The sequence below is a fragment of the Mus caroli genome, unplaced genomic scaffold (assembly GCF_978045245.1).
Source record: "Mus caroli unplaced genomic scaffold, Mus_caroli_1 scaffold_4, whole genome shotgun sequence".
Classification (NCBI taxonomy): Eukaryota; Metazoa; Chordata; class Mammalia; order Rodentia; family Muridae; genus Mus; species Mus caroli.
Window position 1 is genome coordinate 91,943,253 of NW_028227259.1, and position 16,303 is coordinate 91,959,555.

The following is a 16,303-nucleotide window of genomic DNA, read 5'->3' on the forward strand; positions in this document are numbered from 1 at the left end:
AGGGACATGTTTGTCATAGCATAGTATACTATTGGCATAGAAATGTCCTTTTCTCAAGTGTCTCAAGATAAAGAAGGGGTACCTAAAAGGCACTTCTATCCTTCTCTGAAGGCCATCCTTTCACACTTCATAAAATTACATCGTGTTTCATAATGCTAATTGGCCCCAATTTTGTTTATTAACATTTAATTAATGTGAAATAATAAGCTTCTGTGTGGGATTTTTATATTCCAAATGGGTGGATTTTTCTTGACCGCACATTAGTCTCCCCTATCCCAGATTTGTGATTTCCTTGCCCACACTGGACTATGTTTACTCAGCATCGTTCCATTTTATTTCTAGTGAATCCCCACCAGTTTTCCTTCAAGTTTACTTTCAATTTTAAAAGAAATACAATAAAATAATTTCAGAAATGCAGTGGAACTAGAAAATATAATAAGCACAGTAACCCATGCTCAGAAAACAAATACCATGTATTCTCTCTCACTTCCTAAACTGTAATAACAATGAGTGTATTAAGGTCAGGGTAAATATGGGTAAAGACCAAGACAGTAGAAAAAGGTCAAGGGAAGCATCCAAGCTTTTTGCAGGTCATGAGTCAGAGGTCACTCTGATCGCATAAAGCCTAATTGTTATGTGCTTCTCTCCAGTACAAAGAACCTGTAGATTTTTTTTCCCGCAACATTAAATCTCTCAATTCTTCTGCTTCCAATGTTATAAGATATTAAAAAAAGAAAAAAAGAAAGAAAAAACCTTAGCTGGAAAACTCAGGCCAACACAAGTTTTGGGAGAGTAGAACTTTAAGAAGACATTTAAAATTATGCATTGCTAAGAAATTGTATATGCTAACAATTCTCAGTGAAAATATCTAATTTAAAATTGTTTATTTTCTTTCCCTCAATGTCTGGTGAGTGTCACAGAAGCCCCAGAGGACAACATAATCCTAGATGACCAGTATCTCTTCAACTCTTCTTGCTCCTCCTCCTCTTTGTCTTCCTCTCTATTGTCTAGAATTTTTTCAACTACCCCCTCCACCCTTTGGTCCAGGATTACATCAACCACCTCCTCCTTGTCCCTTTGATTTTCCTTATCTTTATATAACAGTTCCTCCATGTCCTAGACCCCCAAACAATTCTCCTTGGTTAGTGACACAGATCCAGTCCCAGGCATGATTGCTCTCTTGTTGAGTGGGCCTTAAATCCAACTAAGTTCTTGATTACCAAGGTACATGTAGCACTACTGCACCTATAGAGTTACAATGCCATGGTAATCACAGTTGTGGTTCTTAGGCATCATAGCTGGGTTAGTGTGTTGTTTGCTCTCATCCCTTGGAATCTTGCATGGTACTCTGTGGATTTATGAAAGCTAGTCACCAGGGAGAAAGCTCATTGGTGACATCATTTTGAAAACCTAAAACAGAATAATTACTGAGAATAGCTATGCTGTTATGAAGAGGACACTGACAAAAAGAAACCCAGAATACTTATAATACTGACAACCTTAGAACCCAGGAAAACAGATACTGCGCATTCAGGGGGTGGTATTGTACATAAAATTATGATGATAATGGCTACAATGAAGAAGGAAAAATTTATACTTACCCTCAAAGATATCATAATGGAAAAAAGACATGTTCTTAAAAACATGGAAACACCATGGTAACTTCATACAGATCTACATAAATTCTTATGACTATTACAAACACAATTTCTTCATCTAATTTCATATTTTCACATATTACTTAAGCAAAACTTTGTACTCCTTGCTCTATGGATCATTTTATCTAAAGGTATTCTAGCAATCAATGTGTATTTGATAGGATTGTGTATATAAGCAATGGTAAACCACATCCTAAGCCTGTGCTTGGCCTTAAGTATTTTCATAGTATACAACGTATCTTGTATGTACTGTGGGGGGGAAGGTAATATTTTTTATATTGTTTATTTGGAGGAGTTCATATATTTTGTCTTTGCCTCCCAATACTGTTTTTCTTCTGTTTCACACATTCAATTTGTAAGGCCATCCTTTGAGTTCTTCCATTGGATTATTGGGATTTTCAACTCCATGTTCAATGTTTCTATCTCTTTATTGAATTCTGCTCTCAAGTACTGCAATTTCTTTTTTACTTCCACCAGCGTTATGTTTGTGTTTTCTTGAGCATCGCTGTGATTTGATTCTCCTTAAGCTCTTTCTCCTTGATTTTACTGAGCTGATGCTTTGTGTCTTTTAAAAACTTTGAGTCCTTTGATGATGCTGATTTTTGTTCATTTAAAGTCTGTGCTCTGGAGATCATCTACATAATTATAATTGGCAAGCATTTCTGCAAGAGTTTTAGAGAGAAGATTTTGGATTGACCTTTCATAGAGTTTGTACTTCTGCAATGAGATCTAAGCATGTCGAATACTTTTGTTAGTTCTAAGTCAGATATGGACAGAGCATGTTGGAATAGAAGACAGGATATCCAGGGGAGGTAGGGTTCCATGACAATTGCATCAGTTCATGTTGGTCACTCCATGAACTTATTTACCATATTTTGACCAGTTGTGTATCTGTAATAGTCCACATTGGTTTTAATGGTAAGATAAATCTTTGTTTTTATGGTGGAGAGCCACATTTACATTAAAAGATGTAGTGCTGGCCAGTATAATGACAGTGGCAGGTTACATACCCATGGGGTCAGATAAGGGGCTACAAGTGATTAATGATTGCTAAGAAGGGGGAAGACACTCTATCTAGTTCAGGGACAAGCACTCACATTGGTTATGTAATCCCAAATGTTCAGCTCAGGACAGAAATATATATGAAATAAGCTAAATAAACTCAGTAGGTGTGTTCATTGAATGCAGGGACAGAATTAGGGGATTCAGCATAGCCAGGCCTACATCAAAGCCACCATGTCCAAGTGACCTGTTGGCACATATCTTTGTGCCACCTACTCCTGTGTGGATGTCTTCCAGTATGAAAATGTGTAAATAATTGACAATGACCCGGGTAAACACACTACAATGAGCTATGTTGCTTTCGATGACACAGAATTAACTGGGATTCTGCAATGAATGAGGTTGCAATGAACTCCACCAATATAGTTTTTTATGCCAAATGTCTGAAAGGACATAGGTTTGATGATGCTATTGTTCAGTCTGATATAAAGCACTGGCCCTTCTTGGTGGTGAATGATGCAGGCAGATCCAAGATCCAATTGAAATACAAAGGGGAGACAAAAAGATTCTATCCAGAGGAAGTGTCCTCAATGGTTCTGAAAAAGATGAAGGAAATTACAGAATTCTACCTTGGAAAGACTGTTATCAATGCTATAGTCACAGAGACAGCTTACTTCAGTGACTCCCAGAGGCAGGCAACCAAAGATGTTGGAACTATTGCTGGCCTCAATAGACTTTGAATGATCAGTAAACCAACTGCTGCTGCTATTGCTTATGATTTAGATAAGAAGTTCGTACCTGAAAGGAATGTGCTGTTTTTCACTTGGGAAGTGACATTTCTGATGTGTCACTTGTCACTATTGAGGATAGACCTTTAGAAGTCAAATCAATAGTTGGAGACACCCACTTAAGTAGAGAAGCTGTGACAACTGAATTGTCAACTACTCCATTGCTGAGTTTAAGTTAAAGCACAAGAAGGACATCAGTGAGAACAAGAGAGCTGTCGAGCACTCTGCAGTGCCTGTGAGCAGGCCAAGTGAACCCTATCCTCTAGCACCCAGGCCAGTATTGAAACTGATCATCTCTATGAGGGAATTGAAATCTATACCCCCATTACCGAGGCTCAATTTGAGGAACTGAATGTTGGCCTCATCTGTGGTGAACTGGACCCTGTAGAAAAGGATCTTCAAGATGCCAAACTAGACAAGGAACACATCCATGATATTGGCCTGGTGAGTGGTTCTACCAGAATCCCCAAGATTCAGAAACTTCTGCAAGACTTCCTCAATGGAACAAACTGAACAAGATCATTCATCCCAATGAAGCTGTTGCTTATGGTGCAGTTTTCCAGACAGCCATTCTATCTGGAGTCAAATCTGAGAATGATCAGGATTTACTGCTCTTAGATGTCACTCCTCCTTCCCAAGGTATTGAAACTGCTAGTAGAGTCATGACTCTCCTAACCAAGCACTATATCACCATTCGCACCAAGAAGACACAGACTTTACCACCTGCTTTAAAAACCAGTCAGATGTACTTATTCAGATGTGTGAAGGTTAAAGGGATGTGATGAACAAGAACAACAGCCTGGTTGGAAAGTTGAAGTTCACAGGCATACCTCCAACACCATGAGGGGTTCCTCAGATTGAAATTACTTTTGACTTTGATGCTAATGGTATCCTCAATTTTTCTGTTGTAGATAAAAGCACAGGAAAGGAGAACAAGATCATAACCACCAATTTCAAGAACCTCTACAGCAAGGAGGCTATTGAGTGCATAGCCCAAGAAGCTGAGAAATACAGCGCTGAGGATGAGAAAAAGAAAGATAAGTTTTCATCCAAGAATTCACTAGAGTCTTATGCCTTCAACTGCTGAAGATGAGAAACTTCAAGGAAAGGTCATTGGTGAGGACAAACAGAAGATTCTTGGCAAGTGTAATGAAATCATCTGCCAGTTGTTCTTATCTGGATAAGAACCAGACTGCAGAGAAGGAAGAATTTGAGCATCAGCAGAAATAACTGAGGAAAGTCTACAATCCTATCATTATCAAGCTGTACCAGAATGCTGGAAGTGTGCGTGGAGGAATGGCTGGTGGACTCTCTGGTGAAGGAGTCCTTCATCTTGTTTTGGTTCACAAGGCCCCACCAATGAAGAAGTGGATTAAGTCAATCCAAATACAGGGTGTAGCATTATTCCATAAGGTAACACTACATGGCAGTTTTAATAGGGAATGTATAATAAAACTTTTTAAATTAGCATATAAAAATCACTCAGTAGGAGTACTGTGTGTGTTTGTGTGTGTGTGTGTGTAGCTATAAACAAACTCATAAAATGGCATACTGCTATACCAAAATATAAGTACCTCACTCAACCCTCATTAAAAAGGCTTCCTCTTACAGTAGATTTGAACGAAAACATAGACCTACAACAGGAAAATATTTTTAAAAAATGAAAGACCTTGGGGCACTCATTCCTAAGTGGGGTATATTCATCAAAGCCTCCCCTCATACCCATGCAGAAAGATTGTAAGATCCAGAGGAGATTCATTCTAAGAAAACAGGGTCTTCTTGATACATCAAGACTGAGACATATGAACTCAAGGTAACATTTGCAATGCCTACAAAGTGTCAAGCCCAGTGGACTCCTTGTTCTGAGACAGGGAGTGTGCATGGGCTTCCATCACTACAATGAAGCTATTTGCAATTAATACATGATTGGTAATTTCTCCAAAAGAGCCTCACTATGTGTATGAGCCACACTACAGGGCAGGCTCCATCTCCAATATTAGTTTGACAGCACAAAAATGACTCAATTGCATTTTGTAAAGTTTTTTACTCACTTTTGTTTTGTTTGCTTTGCTTTGGTTGGGGTTTTGTGTGCAATGTCTTTTGCATGTATATTTCCCAATATTTAAGTGAAAATCTCAAACCAAACACCTGGTTGTGTGTGCATGTGTGTATGTTTGTGTATGTGTATGTTTGTGTATGTGTATGTTTGTGTGTGTTTGGATTCTTTAAAATAAATTGCAATGCCTAGTTTGATGGCTCAAAGCTGAAGTCATGACCACTCAGAAGACATTGTTAATTTCAAGACCACCTAGACCAGTGATTGTCAACCTATGGGTAATGATCACTTGGGGTGACATATATTAGATATTTACATTATTATTATTTCAAACACTTAGGAAGTAATAAAATAAAACTCTGTGCTTGGGGTCACCAAAACATGAGGAAGTATATGAAAGCGTCACAGCATTAGGAAAATTGAGAATCACTGACCTAGATTATTGAGGTTCACCCTGCACAATTAAAAACACACTGCCTTAAATTTCAAAATGAAAAAGAGATCACTAACAAACTAAAATATTAAGTCCACTGAAAATACAATGCTCTGGATTTACTCTCATAACTAAACACAAATAACTTTGTTAAGTCAAATGCATGAGACCAGATGTGTAGAAACGTTTAAGTTCAAACTTAAAATACAGCTTCGTTATTACAGGATAAAAATTAAAACTAAAAACAAGATAATCTAAGCAGAAGAGTCTTTATTTCAGAAACTATAAATGTTATTAGCATAGTGCCCTGAGAGAGAGAGACAGAGAGACAGAGAGAGACAGAGAGAGAGAGAGAGAGAGAGAGAGAGAGAGAGAGAGAGAGAAATTCAGAGAGACAGTGAAAGAGAGACACACAGAGAGACACAGAGAGAGACAGGGAGACAGAGAGACAGAGACAGAGAATATGTGACTAGCAATAGAGCAACGAGTATTCAACAGTGAACTTAATGGTCTTTCTAATTGTTCTTACTAAATACTTTCTTACAATTGCAAGAAAACTAAACTTTTTAAAGGTTTGTACTTCCATATACCATTTATTTTTTAAGATAACATATCAAATAACATGAGATTAACCCAGAAGAAAAACTGTCCTATAAGAACAATCAGAATAAATACCTCAACTCCTTTTTCTTTTTGTTAATCATTTATTTATTTCTTTATTCACTTATTTAACACTCCAGATGTTATTCCACTCCTGGGCCACACTTTGAATGTTCCACATGCCATACATTCCCCGCAACCCTGTCGCCACAGGGATGTCCCTACCACCAACCCCACCAGACTTCTAAATTCCCTGGGGCCTCCAGTCTTTTAAGGGTTAGGTGCATCATCTCTAAATGAACATAGACCCTGAAGTCCTCTACTGTATATTTATTAGGGGCCTTCAATCTGCTGGTGTATACTGCCTGGTTGGTGGTCCAGTGTTTGAGAGATCTCAGGTGTCCAGGTTAATTGAAACTGGTATGTTCTGGAGGGTGCCCCAACCTCCTACCTCCCAAGGTTGCCTGTTTCCACTTTTCCTGCTAGCCCTCAGGACTTCAGTCCTTTTCTCCCACCCAATATAAGATTATATCCTCCTCTTACAGGTCCTCCTACAGGTTCACTTTCTTCCTCAGCTTCTTTCAGCTTTTCCCTAATTCAACCATAGGGGTCAGCAGCTTCTGTCCATTAGTTGGGTGCAAATATCTGCATCTGACTCAGCTGCTTGTTGGGTATTTTGGAGGGCAGTAATGATAGATCCCTTTTTCTGAGCACTCCTTGGCCTCAGTAATAATGTCAGACCTTGGGACCTCCCCTTGAGCTGGATCCCACTTTGGGCCTGTCCCTGGACCTTCTTTTCCTCAGGCTCCTCTCAATTTCATTCCATGCAGTTCTTTCTGACAGGAACAATTATTGGGCAGAATTTTGACTGTGGGAGGGCAATTCCATCCCTCACTTGATGCCATGTCTTCCTGCTGGAAGTAGGCTCTATAACTTCCCTCTCCCCATATAGAGCATTTCATATAAAGTCCCTCCCTTTGAGTCCTTAAAATTTCTCACCAGGTCTCTGGTATGTTCTGGAGGGTGCCCCAACCTCCTACCTCCCAAGGTTGCCTGTTTCCACTTTTCCTGCTAGCCCTCAGGACTTCAGTCCTTTTCTCCCACCCAATATAAGATTATATCCTCCTCTTACCCCAACCCCTGTCCACTCTCCCTCCCAGGTTCCTCTCTTCCTCCCTACTTGTGCTTCCTTTCTTCTTTCTCCCAAGTGGGACTGCGGTGACTTCACTTGGGCCCTTAAGCTTGTTGACTTTAGAGTTATGTGGACTGTATCTTGGGTTTTCTGTACTTTTTTGGCTAATATCCACTTATTAGTGATAACATACCATTCATGACTTTTGCATCTGAGTTACAGAAGTCAGGATGATATTTTCTTGTTCCATCCATTTGCCTTCAAAACTCAGGTTTTCCTTGGCCTTAACGGATGAGTTAAGTCATTGCCTACATGAATCACACTTTCTGTATCCATTCTTCTATTGTGGGACAACTGGTTGTTCCCACCTTCTGACTATGACAAACAAGGCTGGTATAAACATAGTGAAACATGTGCCCCTATGATATTATTGGGCATCTTTTGAATATATGCCCAAGAATAGTACAGCTGTGTTTATAGGTACAACTATTTCTAATGTTCTAAAAAACCTCCTGATTGATTTCTGCTGTGGTTTTCATAAGATTGTTTCAAGTATCTCTCCATTTAATTTGATATTGGCTATTGAATTACTGCAAATTACTTTTTTTGTGTTTAGGTATGGGCCTTGAATTCCTGATCTCTCCAATACTTTTAAATCAAGGGGGGTCATGTTTTGTCAAATGATTTTTCTACATCTAAAGAGTTGATCTTGAGATTTTTTTTTTCTGAGTTTGTTTATCTAGTGGATTACTTTGATGGATTTTCTTATATTGAACCAACCTTGCATCCCTGGAATGAAACCTACTTGATTTTGGTGAATGCTGCATTTGTTGTGTACTTTGATTTTGTTTGCAATAATTTTATTGAGTATATTTGCATGGATATTTACAAGGGAGATTGGTCTGGAGATCTCTTTTTTGGTTGGCTCCTTGTGTGGTTTAGGTAGGAGAGTAATTGTGGCTACATAGAGTAAATTAGTGATAATTTTGTATCTGGCCACTTTGCTGAATTGTTTATCAACTTCTAATTCCTTCTGTTTCTGTTTTATGAAATATTTTGACAAATATTGGTATTAGGTCCTCATTGATTGTCTTGTAGAATAATCCAGGAAATCGATCATGGCTTGGGGCTTTTATTGGTTGGGAGGTTTTGATGACTGAAACTCTTTCCTTATATGATATGGGCCTGTGTCAATAGTTTACCTGCTCTTAATGTAACTTTGGTATGTGTTATCTGACTCGAAAACCATCCATTTCATCTAGATTTTCCAGTTTTGTTGAGTATAGGCTTGTGTAGTAGGATGTGATGATTTTTTTTTTAATTTCCTTATTTCTGTTAATATGTCTCCCTTTTCATTTCAGATTGTTTTAATTTGTATACTGCTTTTGGGCCCTTTAGTTAGTATAGCTAGGGGATTATGTATCTTATTGATTCTTTCAAAGAACAAGCTTTTGGATTTATTGGTTCATTGTATTGTTCACTTTGTTTCTATTAGGTTGATTTCAGTCCTGAGTTTGACTATTTCCTGCCATCTACTACTTTTGAATGAGTTTGTTTTTGCTCTAGAGTTCTCAGCTGTGCTGTTAAGTTGAAAATGTAAGATCTCTCCAGTTCCTTTACCAGGGTATGCACCACAGGTTCCCCTGTATTTATCTGAAACAAAGTCACATTTTGATTCAACATACAGCTTCCTAAGGAAGGCCAACCCCTTAGTGACAGAGTATATTCAGAAATGAAAACAACTCTGAAACACTGTGATATTGGCAAGGATTCTTCCTGTCTGTAAATCATCAGCTAAAGTAACTTTATCTTCTGATTTGTGTTTCATTGTACCAATAAAATTATATTACAACAAATATAAGTGCTGAGAGTTCTGGTCCTCCATACTCAACAACTGAAACTTAACTGACCATATTGTTTCTGACCAACACATTAACTGGCTAAGAAGTTTATCCAAGGTAAGTACCTGGGAATATGAAGCCCTTTAGCTTCATGGTAAATTTTGTGCATCCTTTAGAGTTACCATTTTAATGGGCTGCCTATAAGTTAATCTTGTTTCATTACTGTGAGAATAAGTACTTACACAAAACAGTGAGTCATAAACTGTATTATATTTTGAAAACTTGTGGAAGTAACAGAAAAATATTCATGTTGATCACTTAACATAGTAAGTGACTCCACCAAAGTAAGCCATTCGGTCATCAATGGAAAGAGAGGCCCTTGGTCCTATGCAGGGTCTATGCACCAGTATAAGAGAAAACCAGGACCAGAAATGGGAGTGAGTGGTTGTGAACAGGGGGAGGGAGGAGGCGATAGGGGATTTTCAGAGGGGAAACTAGGATAACATTTGAAATGTAATAAAAAATATTATCTAATAAAAAACATTTCATTTCCCCCCCAAAAAAAGATATTCTTTTTTCATTACTGTGACAATAAGTACCTACACAAAAAAGTGAGCCATAAACTGTATTACATTTTGAAAACTTATGCAAACAACAAAAATGTATTTATGTTGATCACTTAGGAGAGTGATTCTACCAAAGTAAATCATTCCCTTTTCTCCCTCTTGTAACTTAGGGTTCTTTAAATTTCTTAATGATGGATTACTGTCAGATGTATTCTGAAAGAGAATTATTCTAAAGGATATATTTACAACTAATTTTGCTTGATTTTAAGCTTCATATGAAATATAGTATAAGAAAAACTATATGTAACATTTGCTCATAACACCTAGTGAAAAACTTTTCCTATGATTCTTCCAAGGTTTGCAGTGTTCACTGTGGGAAGCCGTCCCTATCAATCTGCAATCGCCATTACAAGATGGCGCCAGTTTCCGCTGTGCCTATGTGGCCTAACTGGTAAACAAGCAATATGCTCATGTGCAAGAGTTTGTTCGCGCCAAGTCACTGCCCATCCTGGGGCGTGCTGAGAGAGCAGCCAATCAGGTGTGGACACGCTGCACTGAGGTGTATATAAGCAGCGCCTTTTTGGGACTCGGGGTCTTCCTCTTCATGCTGAAGCTAGCGTAATAAAGAATTGCTGCAGAAGAATCCAGTTGTTCGAGTGTGTGTTCTTGCTGGTGAGACAATAGTGCGTGAGAAGTGGCGCTGAAACCCGGGACCGCCTTACCATCACTGGCGCCGAGGAGACCCTCCGTTCACAGGGCAGATTCAGAACTGCAGCCAGGTTAGTTTTTCAAGGTAAGCTCTGAGAGGCATGTTTGTTTCTGGTCTTTCTCCACAACTAGTAGGGGCAGTGGAAGCCTTTGTAATTGTTCTTGCGGCACTTATCCTTTTCCTTATAGTGAAAACAGGACAGGGAGAGCTGGAGGAGGTTCAAGATAGCATGTCAGAAACAGAGCGGGGTAAAAGATTAGGCGCTCAAAGAAAAAAGGGTATACCTAAGAAAAAAGGCTCTTCCACAGACCCTGGATCCAAGGAAGTGAGAGAACGGGGAAAGGACTCCCTGGGAGAGAAGAGAGAGGAGCGGGAAAAAAGAGGCCCCCAAAAAGAAGAGCCTTTATCCAGTAAAGGAACTTGAGGCACTGGGACTTGATGGTTCGGATTCAAGTGAGGAGCTTAGTCCCACTGATGAGGAAGATTTGGAGGAGGAAGCAGCTCATTATGAGGAAGAGAGATATCATCCTGATGAAAGACAGCCTAGCTTATCAGAGAGGAAATCCAAAAGGAATGGAAGCAAGGGTCAGGTCGTTGTTCGGTCTTCAGGCCCTAGTGCCCCTCCACCTTATGTCGAAAATTTTCGCTCAGATACTTTTATCCCTCGAGACGAGCGGCAAAAATTACAGCAGATGTTTCCTATCTTTGAGGCAGTGGATGGAGGACGCGTTCATGCATCTGTGGAGCACATACAGATCAAAGAACTTGCCAAGTCGGTCCATAATTATGGAGTTAGTGCCAATTTTACTTTATCTCAAGTCGAAAGACTTGCTACTTTGGCCATGACTCCAGGAGACTGGCAAATGGTGGCAAAGGCTGTGCTCTCTAATATGGGACAGTATTTAGAATGGAAAGCCTTATGGTATGATGCCTCTCAAACGCAAGCAAGGGCTAATGCTGCCGCTGAAGGAGATCAGAGGAATTGGACGTTTGATCTACTGACAGGTCAGAGACAATATGCTGCCAACCAGACAAATTATAATTGGGGAGCATACGCTCAGGTTTCAGCTGCTGCCATTGAGGCATGGAAAGCACTTTCAAGGAAAGGAGAGGCAGGAGGACATCTGACAAAATTATACAAGGACCTCAAGAGCCATTTTCAGAATTTGTAGCCAGGATGATGGACGCTGCAGGAAGAATCTTTGGGGATCCAGAGCAGGCAATGCCCCTAATAGAGCAGCTGGTCTTTGAACAGGCTACACAGGAGTGCGGGACAGCAATTACACCTAGAAAGAGCAAAGGATTGCAGGACTGGCTAAGGATTTGCCGAGAGCTTGGAGGACTGCTCTCTAATGCAGGTTTGGCGGCCGCCATCCTGCAAGGGCAAAAGCGCTCGAATATAGCGGAGCGCAGAGTTTGTTATAACTGTGGTAAGCCAGGACACTTAAAGAGAGATTGCCGTGCTCCTGTTCGGCAGAAAACACCAGAAATGTGTACAAAATGTGGGAAGGGTAAGCATTGGGCCAGTGAATGCTGTTAAGTTAGGGATATCAGAGGATGGCTTATTCAGACAAAAGATAACGAAGATGAGTCAAAAAACAGGTATCAGGACCCCAGGTCTCAGGGCCAGAAAACATATGGACTCCAGTGATCAACAGACGGACCCCACGGTCCGTAGGGCAACAGAAGGCTCGGCAGGATTGGACCTCCGTTCAGACTCCTGAATCATGTTAATGCCACAAATGGGTGTACAGCCTGTCCCCACAGACTTTAAAGGACCCTTGCCGGCAGGAAGTGCAGGCCTGATATTGGGCCGTTCTTCTCTGACTTTACAAGGACTTACTGTTCACCCTGGAGTTGTAGATCAAGATTATGAAGGAGAACTTCAGGTTCTCTGTTCTTGCCCTCAGGCTGTTTTTTTTCCATATCCCAAGGAGACAGGATTGCTCAGTTAATGATCTTGCCAAGCTTGCATAATTGATTTCCCTCTTCTGACCTCCCTCAGGGCATCAAAAAGTTTGGCTCCTCTGGAAATGACTCAGCTTATTTAATCATGAATCTTGATTCTAGGCCCTCCCTGGAATTGCAAATAGAAGGAAAGCCCTTTAAAGGCATTTTAGATACAGGAGCTGATAAGAGTATTATCTCCTCTTATTGGTGGCAGAAATCTTGGCCGGTCGCACAGTGATCTCACTCTTTACAAGGTTTAGGGTATGAGGCCAGCCCCACTATTAGTTCACGCTCCTTAAGGTGGCAAGCTCCTGAAGGTCAATCAGGACATTTTGTTCCTTATGTTTTACCTCTCCCTGTCAATCTTTGGAGAAGAGATATCTTACAAGCTTTAGGACTGGTCTTGGCTAATGAATATTCTTTGCCGGCCACACAAATGATGATGAAGATGGGTTATAAAGAAGGAAAAGGGCTGGGAAAGAAAGAACAGGGTAGATTGGAGCCAATCCCTCAAGAAGGTAATATAGGAAGAAGAGGCCGGGGTTTTTCCTAGGGGCCGTTGAGGGTACAATACCCATACCATGGCTCACAGAGGAAGCTGTGTGGGTTCCTCAATGGCCACTTTCCTCTGAAAAATTAAAAGCAGCTATAGATTTGGTCAATGAGCAATTACAACTCGGACATTTGGAGCCCTCTTATTCACCTTGGAATACTCCTATTTTCGTGATTAAAAAGAAATCCGGAAGATGGAGACTCTTGCATGATTTAAGAGCTATTAACGCTCAAATGCGTTTGTTTGGCTCAGTTCAACGAAGGTTGCCGTTGCTTTCAGCCTTACCTAAACATTGGGAAATTATAGTTATAGATGATAAAGATTGTTTCTTTTCCATCCCCTTGTGTCCTCAGGATAGACAACGATTTGCCTTTACTATCTCAGCAAGTAATCATGCAGAGCCTGGTAAGAGATATCAATGGAAAGTTTTACCTCAAGGAATGGCAAATAGTCCCACCATGTGTCAATTGTATGTACAGCTGGCACTTAAGCCAATCAGAGATCAGTTTTCATCGCTGCTTTTGATACATTATATGGATGATATTTTGATGTGCAGCAAAAATTTGAAAAATTGCAAGAGGCATTTCCCATTTTAATTAAAACATTGGAACAGTGGGGATTACATGTTGTCACGGAGAAAGTGAAAATTGCCCAGATGGGAACATTTTTGGGGTCAATTATCTACCCCAATAAGACTGTTCCTCAGAAATTAGAGATTCGCAGAGATCATTTGAATTCTTTAAATGATTTCCAAAAACGCTAGGAGATATAAATTAGTTAAGACCATTTTTGAAAATCTCATCTGCAGAATTAAAGCCTTTATTTGATATCCTGGAAAGAGACCCTCACATCTCCTCCCCCAGGGCACTTACCCCCGCTGCTGGTAGGACTTTACAAATTGTGGAAAATGCTTTACAAAATGCTCAATTGCAACGCATTGATGAGTCAAAGCCTTTTGAATTGTGTGTCTTTAAAACTGCACAGTTACCAACGGCAGTTTTGTGGCAAAATGTACCTTTATTGTGGATTCATCCTAATGCATCTCCTGCAAAGATAATAGATTGGTACCCTAATGCAGTTGCACAACTTGCACTTCAAGGGTTAAAATCAGCTATTACTTATTTTGGAAAAGAACCTTATATTTTGATTGTACCATATACCTCTGTACAAGTTCAGACCTTGGCAGCTACATCTAATGATTGGGCAATTTTAGTCACCTCCTTTTCAGGACAGATTGACAATCATTACCCAAAGCATCCAATCTTACAGTTTGCCCTGAGTCAGGCTATAGTGTTTCACAAGTAACACCTAAGGATCCACTCATAGATGGGATTGTGGTGTATACTGATGGATCAAAAACTGGTATAGGTGCTTATGTGACTAACGGTAAGGTAGTATCTAAGCAATATAATGAAACCTCACCTCAAGTTGTGGAATGTTTAGTGGTACTGGAGGTTCTTGAGACCTTCCCAGGACCGCTTAATATTGTATCTGACTCTTCCTATGTGGTTAATGCAGTTAATACTCTTGAAGCAGCTGGATTAATTAAATCCTCTAGCAGATTTGCTGGCATTTTTCAACAGATACAGTCTGTTTTACTCAACAAGAGACATCCTATTTATATTACTCATGTTAGAGCACATTCAGGCCTCCCAGGTCCGATATCTCATGGGAATGATTTGGCAGATAAAGCAACAAAAATTGTAGTCATTCTTCATGAACGGAAGCTGCAAAAGAATTTTATAAGCGCTTTCATGTGATGGCTGAAACTTTACGCCGCCGTTTTGCATTAACTAGAAAAGAAGCTAGAGAAATTGTTACTCAATGCCAAAATTGCTGTGAATTCTTACCTACCACTTATATGGGAATAAACCCATGTGGTATAAGGCCATTACAGGTCTGGCAAATGGATATTACACATGTTCCTTCTTTTGAAAGAAGTCAATACTTACATGTGTCAATTGACACTTGTTCTGGCATCATGTTTGCCACACCTTTGACAGGTGAAAAAGCCTCATATGTAATACAGCACTGCCTAGAGGCATGGAGTTCTTGGGGTAAACCTAAAATTCTAAAAACTGATAATGGGCCAGCATATGTCTCTAATAAGTTTCAACAATTTTGCCATCAAATGAATGTTTCACACCTGACTGGCCTTCCTTACAATCCACAAGGACAAGGCATTGTGGAACATGCTCATCGCACTATCAAATCTTATTTAATAAAACAAAAAGGGGGAGTTGATGAAGTAATACCCTCCATACCAAGAGTAGCTGTTTCCATGGCACTCTTTACTACTAATTTTTTAAATCTTGATGAGCATGGTCACTCTGCGGCTGATCGTCATAGTTCGGAGCCCGATAGGCCAAAGGAAATGGTCAAATGGAAAAATGTCCTTGATAATAAATGGTATGGCCCAGATCCTATCTTAATCAGATCCCGGGGAGCTATTTGTGTTTTTCCACAGGGTGAAGAAAATCCACTTTGGGTCCCAACGCGACTGACAAGGACCGTGAAAGAGCAAGATGAACCCCAAGATGATCCTCCTGCTCCTGATGATTGAGACCAGGATAAGTATACCTTTGTGGGCCATAGTAAGATCATGGCCAGTACCTTTACTGGTACATTCCAGTTCTTCTACCTTGCCTTTGTTTTTTGCAAAGGAATGTTTTTTGGATGTGCCTTATGCACGACAAACTCCTCAAGAGCCACGGGTATATAAAAGTACTAGTTTTCATTTAAATTATACACTATGCTTTGTGCATAATGTCGATAAACCTTTTACACCCTGTATATTTTTTAAAGAAAAAGATTATTTCTAATTGGGCAGATCAAATTAATACTGCTGACACTATAAGTCAGATAGCAGAAAAAACGTCTGAGGCATTGCTTACCCTGCAAAGGGTGGATTCTCATATCGCCTCAGAGTTAATGTTAGTGAATCAGAGAATGGATATTTTACAACATAACATGGAACAGATGGATGGATGTCATACAAATGAGTTGTGTGGCATC

At 39.8% G+C, this 16,303-nt stretch overlaps 2 pseudogenes; both read left to right on the forward strand.

Annotated features, from left to right (window-relative positions):
• The first annotated feature begins 2,894 nt into the window (after window positions 1-2,894).
• Window positions 2,895-10,531, forward strand: LOC110294885 (heat shock cognate 71 kDa protein pseudogene; annotated as a pseudogene).
• Window positions 10,532-10,885: 354 nt separating this feature from the next.
• On the forward strand, window positions 10,886-15,720 carry LOC147005196 (igE-binding protein pseudogene; annotated as a pseudogene).
• The last annotated feature ends 583 nt before the right edge of the window (window positions 15,721-16,303 follow it).